General features: G+C 36.1%; 2 protein-coding genes across 2 annotated transcripts in view; both read left to right on the top strand.

Moving 5' to 3' along the window:
* LOC144835096 (uncharacterized) overlaps window positions 1-11,101 on the top strand; it is a 168,708-nt gene that overhangs the window by 112,478 nt on the left and 45,129 nt on the right. The window lies entirely within an intron of this gene.
* Window positions 9,914-11,101, top strand: part of LOC144835092 (uncharacterized) — a 36,563-nt gene continuing 35,375 nt past the window's right edge. The window contains exon 1 of the mRNA XM_078690128.1: window positions 9,914-9,927. The gene's annotated coding sequence lies outside the window, so the exon portion shown is untranslated. The remainder of the gene's footprint in view (window positions 9,928-11,101) is intronic.

The following is an 11,101-nucleotide window of genomic DNA, read 5'->3' as shown; positions in this document are numbered from 1 at the left end:
AAGCGATAATCTGGCGGCCATCTTAGATTTAACAAGGCCAACAGCCATAAGTCGCATGCTAAAACGCATAGTGATACCAGACCGACCGACCGACATAGTGAACTATAGAGTCGCGTCCACGCGACTAAAAATGGCCACCACTATATTTGGACAGTTTATGAGAAGAACTTTGTGTGACAACTGTATTACAGTAGTTGATTCAGATCACAGAATTGAACACAAGAAATCATCAAAGGTCATTAGAATAACAAAAATTAATGATTTCATTTGTCGTGGAATATAATATACAGTAAAAATCATTCGCGTTCACGTCGGAGAGCTATTACATTTTATATGCATGCATTATTGCCAACGATATAATAAACAATAGGTAGGCCGTCGCACTTGTCTGGGGGTGTCCTTTTGTACGAATCTTTTAACATTGAACCCGGCCCATTGCGGTTTACGCGTGATGTTCCATCCAGGGACCAGAATGTGTACTGTAGTTATTTCCAGGCGAAGTTTACCGACGCGTTACGTGGTGTACTGTGATAGCGACGTACGCTATACAGCAAAAGGGTACGAATTATGTTCGCGATCTATTGTTCGTATCTTCAATTTCTTAATTTACGATTAACCCTCTGTATCGCGGCGTGGGGTACCTAAAATCACTGTAGGCCTACATTACTAAACAAAAAACATGCCATTTTCGTTTAGCCAACATCTTATTAGCTAAGTTATTATTAAATTTCCAATGTCCTGTATGTCATGAACATCGAAAGTCCAAATGGTACGCACGCATATACATCTGGGAAATAAACTGATTTCCCCGACAGAAAATGGTCTACGCTTTCACCTCCAAATAAATGGCAAAAAGGGCTTTTTAGGCCTCTAGGCCTGATATTTTTTAAGTATAAGTGTAATTTTTGAAGACCTACAGGAACAGCTCTAGTTTTCAAAATTTTCTAAGCTCAGTCCCAATTATAGAGCTGGTCATGGATACATTTCGTTTCATATTTCGAAGAACAATACAGTCAGTGCATTATCAATTTTTTTTTATATCTCAGCCTCCCAACCATGGTAGGGCTGGTTCTGGAGACTTACCGGTAGGGTCCTACTAAACACCACCAGATACCACCAGATACCACCAGATACCTACCAGAGCAACAAATCCTACCACCAGAGAGCAGCCACCTGTTTGGAATGTATTATTAATGGTATATTACAAATTTCAAGGCTTAATTCTTTCAGAAACTGAAAAAATTGAAGTTAAAAGTGATTTTCTCGCCGTCGCAATTTCAGAATCGAATGCGTTCGAACTTTGTAACAGTAACGAAACGAACGCGTTCATCCGTGTCTATTGTGTATTGTATTCAGCGGTCAACTATGAGGCACTACCGATGCATTTTGATCAAATAAATGCTGTGTGCACTAACATTATTATTTATTTCATTCCAGACCAACAGCGAATCATCGCCACTAACAGACTGGTTAAAATCTTAATAAAAATTACTTTAGATAAAAAATTTAAATCATTTAAACAAGATGACATCGAAGATAGAAAAATGATATTTCAGGTTAAAAGTGATGTAAAATAATAGAATGGAAAGAAGCGATCAATAGTGGTGTTATACTAAAGGAATTATATTGTAATTGTGAATTATATATTTAAAAATAATTAACTTATTTGTTACTCAGTCAACTGCTCTCACAGCATTTATTTGGTCAAATAAAATCAGAAATTCTTTTCTGTACACTATAACATTTAATAATAAATAAAACTATACAATGTTCACACACTTTTTTTTGATCTTTTTTTTTTAATGAAACGGTAATTTCAGTAAATCCGACACGCCCTTTTGTCAGTGATGGTATTCAGTTTAACAATGCGAATGTCTTTTGACAATGCGAATGTCTTCAAAATGTTCTTAGCTCCACCCCAACCATGGTGGGCTGGTCCTGTAGACCTATAATTTCGTTTCATATTTCAATGTTTTGCAGGGACCTAGCAGCTCTATTTTTCACAATTTTCTTAGCTCCACCCAACCATCCATTGCGGGCTGGTCCTGTAGACTTATTTCGTTTCTGCCCTTGCAGTCGGAGAGCCGCGTTGGGAAATATGACCGTTATCGCTGAATTTTCGACTTCGCATGACGTCATAAATTTTAGAAGCCCTCTCTCGGCACAGAAGCATCAACGTTTCGCGCGAAAACATTAGCATAAAGTATACGTTATTTAATAGCTGTTTAATAAACATTAGTAGGCGAAAAATTAACCATATATGGTAAGATCAGTTCCTTATATGTTTAAGATGTCGCAGGTCACCTAATTTTCTGAATAATTTGTTGGATTTGTTGTCAGCGACAATTTCTTTCCAAAGTTCGTGTGCGTCCGTCAAAACTGAAGTTTTCTAACAGGTGTTTGTTTACAAATTTTCCATTAGTGGGATTTGCATCCCATACAGTGAATTACCAAAAAACCGACGTATATGGATAGAGTAAGTATCAATAGTCTGTTTTACGTTAAAATTGGCTTGAAACCCTATTTAAGCTTCCTATAGCGAACATTTTAAAAAAGGTCCTCATGTCATATATTGTTACGTCTCGCGGCACTAGTTCCGTCGTGTGTGGTGCATGGTGTGTTGATTGTGGTTGTTGTAGGTGAGTATATGCACGACCTGGTGGATCGTTGTCGTATTATATCGGCCTAGGCCTAGTAACATGTTCTGTTAATAATTTAAATACTTTAGTTACAATTTAGTTTTATTAAAGTATCGTTACAATCCTACTCTATATTGAAGATGCATTGGGAAGTTTTAAAAAGATAATTAAGCAAATCGCAGCCTGATACAGGTATAGGCCTACCTATTCTATATAGTTAAATATTTATTTATAGTAAAATTATTGACAACTGAGGGGTACAATTTATTTATAATATTAATAATTATTACAATAAACAGACATAAGGAAATTTTGTATTTGCTGCTTTTTCATGGTAGGCCTATATCTGAAAATGTTTTCAGGTTGTTGAATAATTATACTGTATAACGATGCAATGTTTTGTTCATATCATAGTGACAATTATTTAAATAGTTCCATTCATTACATTTCAGCTATTCATTTTCATTTTAGGTTTTTTGTTGGTATCAAGACTCGACGATTTTCTGTCTCGTTCTTCAATATGAGGTTGGACGGTGGAAGCTGTAATGGTTTTCTCGATTTCAATATCATTGCTGCAGCTGATAGTTTTTCATTTTATTCGCTAATAATAATATAACATATACATTCATACGCATTCAAGTTTTAGAAGCGTTTCAGATCAGTCAATGATAAGATATAAATTAAGTTGCAATTGATTGATTGATTTACTTTATTAACCAGAGTCACACAGATACATACAATATAAACATATAAAACAATCATAAAATCAGTACAACCGTAAGACTCACGTAAGTTAATATGATATAGGCCTAGCTAGTTTGTTATGTTTGATGAACAAGGTGCTATTTAAATAATATATACAGTAGTAGTATTTACTATTTATATCAGTATTGTTTGAAAGATATTTGTATTAAAAACTGCTTTTTCACATTCTGTATACGTAAAAAAAAAATTGGTTGCTTGTGTGAAATGCAAGTTGTATCTAATAAAGTAATATTTATATACAAGTGTGACATTTACTGCCAGATACTGAAATACTGAGTACCAACCAATCACTGTAACAATACTCAAGTAAATGATGGACTTATATTTTTATATCTTGGTTTCAGCTGGGCCCATAATTATCTTTTTTAAAAACATGACCATATAAAAATACACGTTTGAGTCTCTGAAACAAACATGCCCGATTTTATAAAACATTCCCCATATATAAATTGAAAATGGGTTATTTTTTTTAATTTTTCCATTTATTGTTTTTTTAACAGTTTTTTATTTGTTCTGGGCCTAGTTTCTCCTTCAGGCTTCTTCTTGCTTGGTATATGAGCAGAGCTGGGATAGACCTACCACCAGCCTAGACTATAGAATACCCAGCTACTATTATTAACACTCACTAGGGTAGGCCTACCTATCTAATATTAGTATTATATCAGAATTACTCAGCCTAGCTAGGCCTAGAAAATACTATTTTTAGGCCTAGCTAGGCTAGAAATCAAGTAAGTAATTATAGTAGGTAGCCTTTCCTAGCTCAGAAACCAAATAGAACAATAATCGGGGAGCAAATTGAAATCTTAGGCCTATGACGTAATACGCCTGCATGAAAACCGTATTGAACACAGACACGATTCGGTCCGGGACGATTCGTACCAGCTTCGTAAAACGTAAACAAAGTTTCAAAATGGCGATTTTTCGATCGAAACAGAACAGAAATGTAGTAGGTTTGGTTTGATTAGTGGGAGTTGCATCCCAAGAAAGCTTAAAATTAGATTTTTATTTTAATAGATAGCTTAATAGTTTATCTTGAAAGGATTTTAAATTCGCTTTGAAACCTTATCTAGAAAATATGAAATTTAATGATTTTTTACCATCATTTAAAAAAAAATTAAAGTAAAAAAGTTTATACATAAAATAATGATATTTCTTGAAACAAAAAATCTGTGGAATTTAGATCACAGTTTTTATCATTATTTACGCTTGTAGTTCAACTATTGAAATACGTTTATTGATTTCATTTAATATCAAAATTATACCATTTTCTAAGTGTACTAAAATAGCAAAAATTCCAACATTTTCCACGAAGCGCGCCCTCACAATGAATGAAATCAGTGATGCGTTACCAACCCGGCTTTCCGACTGCTTGGCGTCCCCCTGGCCTCCTCCAGCCTAGTGATGCTCGCTTCACTCGCATAGCTCCCCTCCGCGTTGGAAAGATCCTGGCGTAATAAAGAATGCTGCATTTCTTACACAGGTGTTTGTTCAACATGGAGATCCATTCAATGCTGATGGTAATTGACCTTTATAATCTTGAAAGAAATAATGAATGAAAAAGTGACTAGAACATAATAGAGCATGGTGTTTGGTAAAAGAACATCTTGTAGAAAGGCAAACACGTCAAGAAAGTGACCTCTGAATCATATAAAATGCTTGGGTTTATTCGTTCTGTAGCTAATAATTGTTCATCTAAAGTTCATTAAAAATTGTATTCATCTCTTATTTTGCCACATATTTAATATTGCTGTAACATCTGGCACATACCGTAAAGAAAATATAAAACAAATTGAATTAATCCAACGTCGTGCCACCCGTTTCATTTTAAATCAGAAAAGGCAAGAAGACTCGTATGAGAACAGGCTCATCGTCCTTAAAATGTGTACTACTGCTGCTAAGCGGGATTATTTTACTATTTTATATGTTTGTCGTTTATTATTTTACATGTGTTCCAATAGTTCAATTATACTTGACAATATCCAACAGAGCTCTCGCCATGTTGAAAAAATGTTCTTTATTTCTTAAAGAACAAGTACGGATTCGGGTAAATTTAGCATTCCTGCTAGATATGTGAGGATCTGGAATTCCTTGCCTTTGGATGTCAAAGATACATTCGTCTCTAACTCTTGGACCTATTTCAAGAGAAAGCTTAGTAATCACTTTAATCAAATTCATGATTGTAGCAACTTAATCTAAAGTGATTTGATTAAGTAATAGGCCTAGTTGGTAATTTTAAATGCTGTATATTATAATCTTAATCCTGCATTCATATTTATATATTATATATATATATAATTTGTTTGTTTTTTTATATTTTTATAGTGCAATTTTATATAATACAATAATTAGTTTTTTTAAATGGTCACACCATCTTGTGTTAATCACATTGTTGTCATAGGCCTATTATTTGCAATCTAATGTTATGTAACTTACACACGTTTTAATAAGAAATTAAAACTTTTACAAACAATGTTGGCCATTTTGAAATTTAGAATTGCTGAATACTGTTGCATATAAGTTTATAATAACGCTTATATAATGTAAAAGCCATATGGTATTTAAATTTAACTATAAAATATTATTCAAATTGGCAGTTTATACTTTGTCTAATAATGATGTTACGTTTATAGGATACTAGCGGGCACCGTCGTCTAATGACTGTAAGGTTCGGCAATCAAAAAGATAGATAGTACAGTAATAATAGTACAATGCAGTATACACAAAGCTGTAAATGGGTGTATACTGTAGAGACTAATGTACATACAGCATTTATATTAGAAGGAAGATAAAGTTATACTGTATTCTTTATATTTCAGTGTCTATTTTGTTTTGATTATAAAATCAAGCAATCTTTATTAGAAATTTGCAAAGCCATCGCAAATAATATTAATGTACACTGTAAAATGAATGTTTGAAAAACAAGCAGTCACAAGAAAACAGAATCTCGTTAATATATTAATTTTTAATATACATCTGTATCTTTGTTCTTGTTTTGTTTGTGTAATATATAGACGTTTATTATTTCAGTGATGAATATTATTGTCAGTCATTTTCCGACCTCATGTTTGGTATAGGACATAATACTGCATTTCATAGTCGTAGATGTTTTGTAAAACCATCCAAAGTATGTTGATATAGGCCTAATATCCGACTGGAGAATAGTGACTTAGTTGAATCTGGTTGAATTTTCTTGTAGTCTCCTGTTGTTCAGTTCATGTCTTGATTTATGGTGGTAAGAATGTTTGATGGTTTGTCTTTAAGATGAACGATAATGTATGTTTTCTGGTGGTGTAGGCCTAATTAGAAAGAATTAAATATGATTGCAACTTCATCCTCCTTGTTTGTACCTCCTTGTAGGCCGGCCTACACCCCTTGAAAATAAAGTACATAAAACGAACAAAAAATCCCCCCAAAATAACAAACAAATAATGTTAGCATAATAATGTACTTCACAATCATGAGGTAGAGACATGAGCAAGCATGATGCCGTATTGTACTTACCGCCGTTGAAATTCTGAAATGGTGTACGGCTGTACTGCGCTGATCACACAAGTGCTGCATGCTGTCTCGATATTGCTAATGCCCGCGTGACAAAATTGTGACGTAGGAAAATGGCCGAGGATTATCGATCGCAGGATTCGGCAATTCCGGAAAATTGGTCTAAAAACACATTTTTCGTACAAATTTGCCATTCTAATAATATAGACTAATGGATAAAAGGAATTAAAAGGTGCCCAAGCTCGAACGGCGCTAATATCGGACTTGTGGTTTAAGAGGAGATAAAGGAATACATTTTGACTTAGTGCTATTATATTATAGATATCTTGGATTTATCACCCTTTAAGCTTATTTAGAAAATAGCAAAATATTGTGTATAATACTTTACATCCTAAAGACACTATATCAGCTGGAATTTTGCTTTTAACGAACAAAATCACACAAAATTACGAAATTGCTCAGTACACCAGATCGACGGCATTAATTCAACACTAGCTGGTCATTGAAGAGACTGCTTCAAAGAAAGGTGTGTGTTTGGGACGATTGATCACAAGTGATCAACAGTATCGAAAGCAGCAGAACGATCAGGAATAACGCAAGAGCAATAAGTCTACCTTGATCTATTGTTTATTTACTATCTATTTATTTACCAGATTTCTAGAGCGCCCTTTTCATGAATACTCATGCTCAAAGGCGCTTCACATCATAAAGACAAACATCATAAGCAATAATTATAACAGTACATATTAATTATTATTTAATTTGTTTTATATTAATTTAATTTGATTATAAATATTATTGCACAATATTGACCAAACAAATTAAAATAGATCCGATGATAATAATAATAAGTGTGTTTTAAGTGCCCCTTTAAAAATGTTCAAGGAGGAAGCACTGGTATGGAAGAGCATTCCATAGAGTCGGCGCGGCCTTCATGAAACACCTTTCCCCATACGATTTGGTTTTAACTCTAGGAACACATAAAGTAAAAGATTCCTGTGATTGTAATAGCCTATTTGGTTGATAAACCTTCAGCATATCATTGATGTAAGTCTGCTCCTGATCATGCAATGCCTTGAAGGTGTGTACAAGTAACTTATACTTTATGCGCGCCTGCACCGTTAGCCAATGGAGCTCCTTCAAAATAGGTGTAATGTGCTCATATTTTCAGGTTTTCGTAATAATTCGCGCTGCCGTATTCTGGACTTTTTGTAATTTATTGATAGTTGTAGTCGGTAGACCATAAAGTAAGGCGTTATAGTCAATACGAGAGATCACCAGCGACTGTATTAATGATTTCGTGGCATCATATATGTTAGATGACGTCGAATATGAGAGATGTTGCGTAAGTGCATATAACACTGCCTCGAGATGGATTGTGCATGTGAATCCATAGTAAGATGTTTATCGAATATTACTCCGAGGTCTCTCACAGTCGACGTTTTTCCCTCATTTAATTTCAGTATGTTTTGGTTCATCCATACCTTGACATCTGAAACACATTTTTCCATCGAAATTAGAGCAGATTGTATTTCTGACTTGTCATTTGGGCGAAAAGAAACGTACATTTGCGTATCATCCGCATACAACTGGTAGCCGAGCCCATGTCGCCGAACAATGTCTCCAATGGGCTTCGTGTACATCGAATAAAACTTCGGTCCAAGGACCGATCCTTGCGGTACTCCATATTTAAGGAGAAGTGGATTCGAGCGCGCATTTTATTAATGGACACTGACTGATAACGATCCTTCAGATAAGATGCAATCCATGCTAGGGCATTTCCACGTACTACGAAATGATGATAAAGCCGTTGAAGTAGTGTCTGATGGTCGATCGTATCAAAGGCGGCCGAAAGATCGAGTAGGCCTAGTATAAGCGCAGAAGCGTAACCCTTGTCTAGAGACGCGATAATGTCACTCTGGACCAGACCTTCAGAAGGGCAATTTCCTGTATGCCGACTGATTGCACTCATGAACGCCATTAATTACAATATGTTCTAGGCTTGCGTCAACAACTTTTTCAACGATTTTCGACATGAATTGTAAGTTAGATACAGGTCTATAGTTATTGAGAGTCTCCGGATCTAGGTTACGTTTCTTTATGAGAGGTCTAAGAAGCGCATGTTTAAAATCACGTGGAACGTCCCCCATCTGTAGTGATGCATTGACGATAGGAGCCATGTCGGTAGTGGATCTAATTCACATGACTTACTCTTTGATTTTAGGATGATTGTTCGCACTTCGTCTAGAGAAACCGTCATATATTCCACTAAGGGTGTTGCATCAAACGTGGCCTCTCCAGGATCTCTCCCCCTCTCCCCCCCCCCCCCCCCCCCTTGAGCATTAACTTTGTCAACATTCGTCGATATATCGTGACGAATATCTGCAATTTTAAGAATTGGAAGAAGGAATTAAAGTCCTTGGAGAGTTCTTTGGCGCATGTGCGTTTCGGTAGAGTCGGGTCATCGGTTTCACCGAATAGATGTCTTGACAACCTAAACAAACATTTTGGATCCCGATCACAGGCATGGTTGTGTGTCGGGTCCTTCACAAGTTAGACCATGCGACTCAAGAATATCAACAAACGCTGAGAGTTACGATCTTCCGCGACATCTAAATGAAATTAAGATCTCCTAGAATTAGAGTGTCTTTTAGAATTGTTACATACGAGGAGCGAAACGTAGACCATTCTTTAAAAAAATCACTGATCTTTAGGCCGTTTACAGTAGATGGTGGCGGACGATAAACAGTGGCAACGCGCAATACAACACCATCTATATTAACACCACAGTCCATGTATTCAAATTGAGTAAATCCTCTATCATTTCTGGAACGTACAATTTTGGTTTTTATTGATGTTTTGGTCAATAAGGCTACCCCACCGCAATGTCGACAGGGACGCGGTATATGCTTAAAACCGTAACCTGGTGGAACTAATTATCCTATCGAGGCTTTATCAATAGACGTTCCTAGCCAAGTCTCAGTCTCAGTAGATAAAATGTCGAGATCATTAGTTGATATAAAATCATTGATAGATAGAGTTTAATCTTGACTGACCGTGCGTTGAAACAGCATACGTTAAGATGTTGTATAATTGGAATGTTCTTATTTGTGAGAGAGGAGATAGGGGCTAAAAGTCACACATTCATTCTAATCTCCTCTGAATATTAAGTTTTAGGCTAAATTAACTTAGTTTATACCTTCAAATATAGCCTAGGGTATGGTCTATAAAGGGGACCATTTATTGTGAAAATACTCTTGACCGTGACCCAGGGGATCACTTCCTCCCTAATGGGTCAGATGTGACAATTTGCCCCGTACATGGGGCAAGTTGTCACATGCCGTGGGGCACTTTCTCCCCAATGGGTCAGATGTGACAATTTTCCCCGTACATGGGGCAAGTTGTCACATGCCGTGGGGCACTTTCTCCCCAATGGGTCAGATGTGACAATTTTCCCCGTACATGGGGCAAGTTGTCACATGCCGTGGGGCACTTTCTCCCCAATGGGTCAGATGTGACAATTTTCCCCGTACATGGGGCAAGTTGTCACATGCCGTGGGCACTTTCTCCCCAATGGGTCATATGTGACAATTTGCCCCGTACATGGGGCAAGTTGTCACATGCCGTGGGGTACTTTCTCCCCAATGGGTCAGATGTGACAATTTGCCCCCGTACATGGGGCAAGTTGTCACATGCCGTGGGGCACTTTCTCCCCAATGGGTCAGATGTGACAATTTGCCCCGTACATGGGGCAAGTTGTCAAATGCCGTGGGGCACTTTGTCACATCGTTAAAAATAAGACAATGTATGGAATATCTGCTTAAAACTCATTTATTTATTGAAAGTGTGTTTATACATAAGTTAGTGAGTTTAGATGATGAATAATGTCTTAATAACAATAATAATAATAATATTAAAGTATGTTGTAATCGATAGGTCTATTTATAGTCCTGTTGTAAGTAAAAGAGTCCGCAATACATTTATCTACAATGTCACTTTAAATAAAATATAGCTAGCAACATAATTCACATGTGAAGTCTGCGTCTGATTTATTGCTACCAGCACAATCTTCATGAGCCCATTCCTCACAGACAGAGCACAATGATCCAGATTTCTCCTGAAACTGACGTGCAATAATCTTCTTTGCGTCTTTTTTCACGCTTATAATTGCGTACCATCTGAATAAAATAGATAAAATA

Source organism: Antedon bifida, chromosome 2 (genome assembly GCF_963402885.1).
Source record: "Antedon bifida chromosome 2, ecAntBifi1.1, whole genome shotgun sequence".
In the NCBI taxonomy this organism is placed as follows: Eukaryota; Metazoa; Echinodermata; class Crinoidea; order Comatulida; family Antedonidae; genus Antedon; species Antedon bifida.
This window is presented reverse-complemented; position numbering and strand designations above follow the sequence as displayed.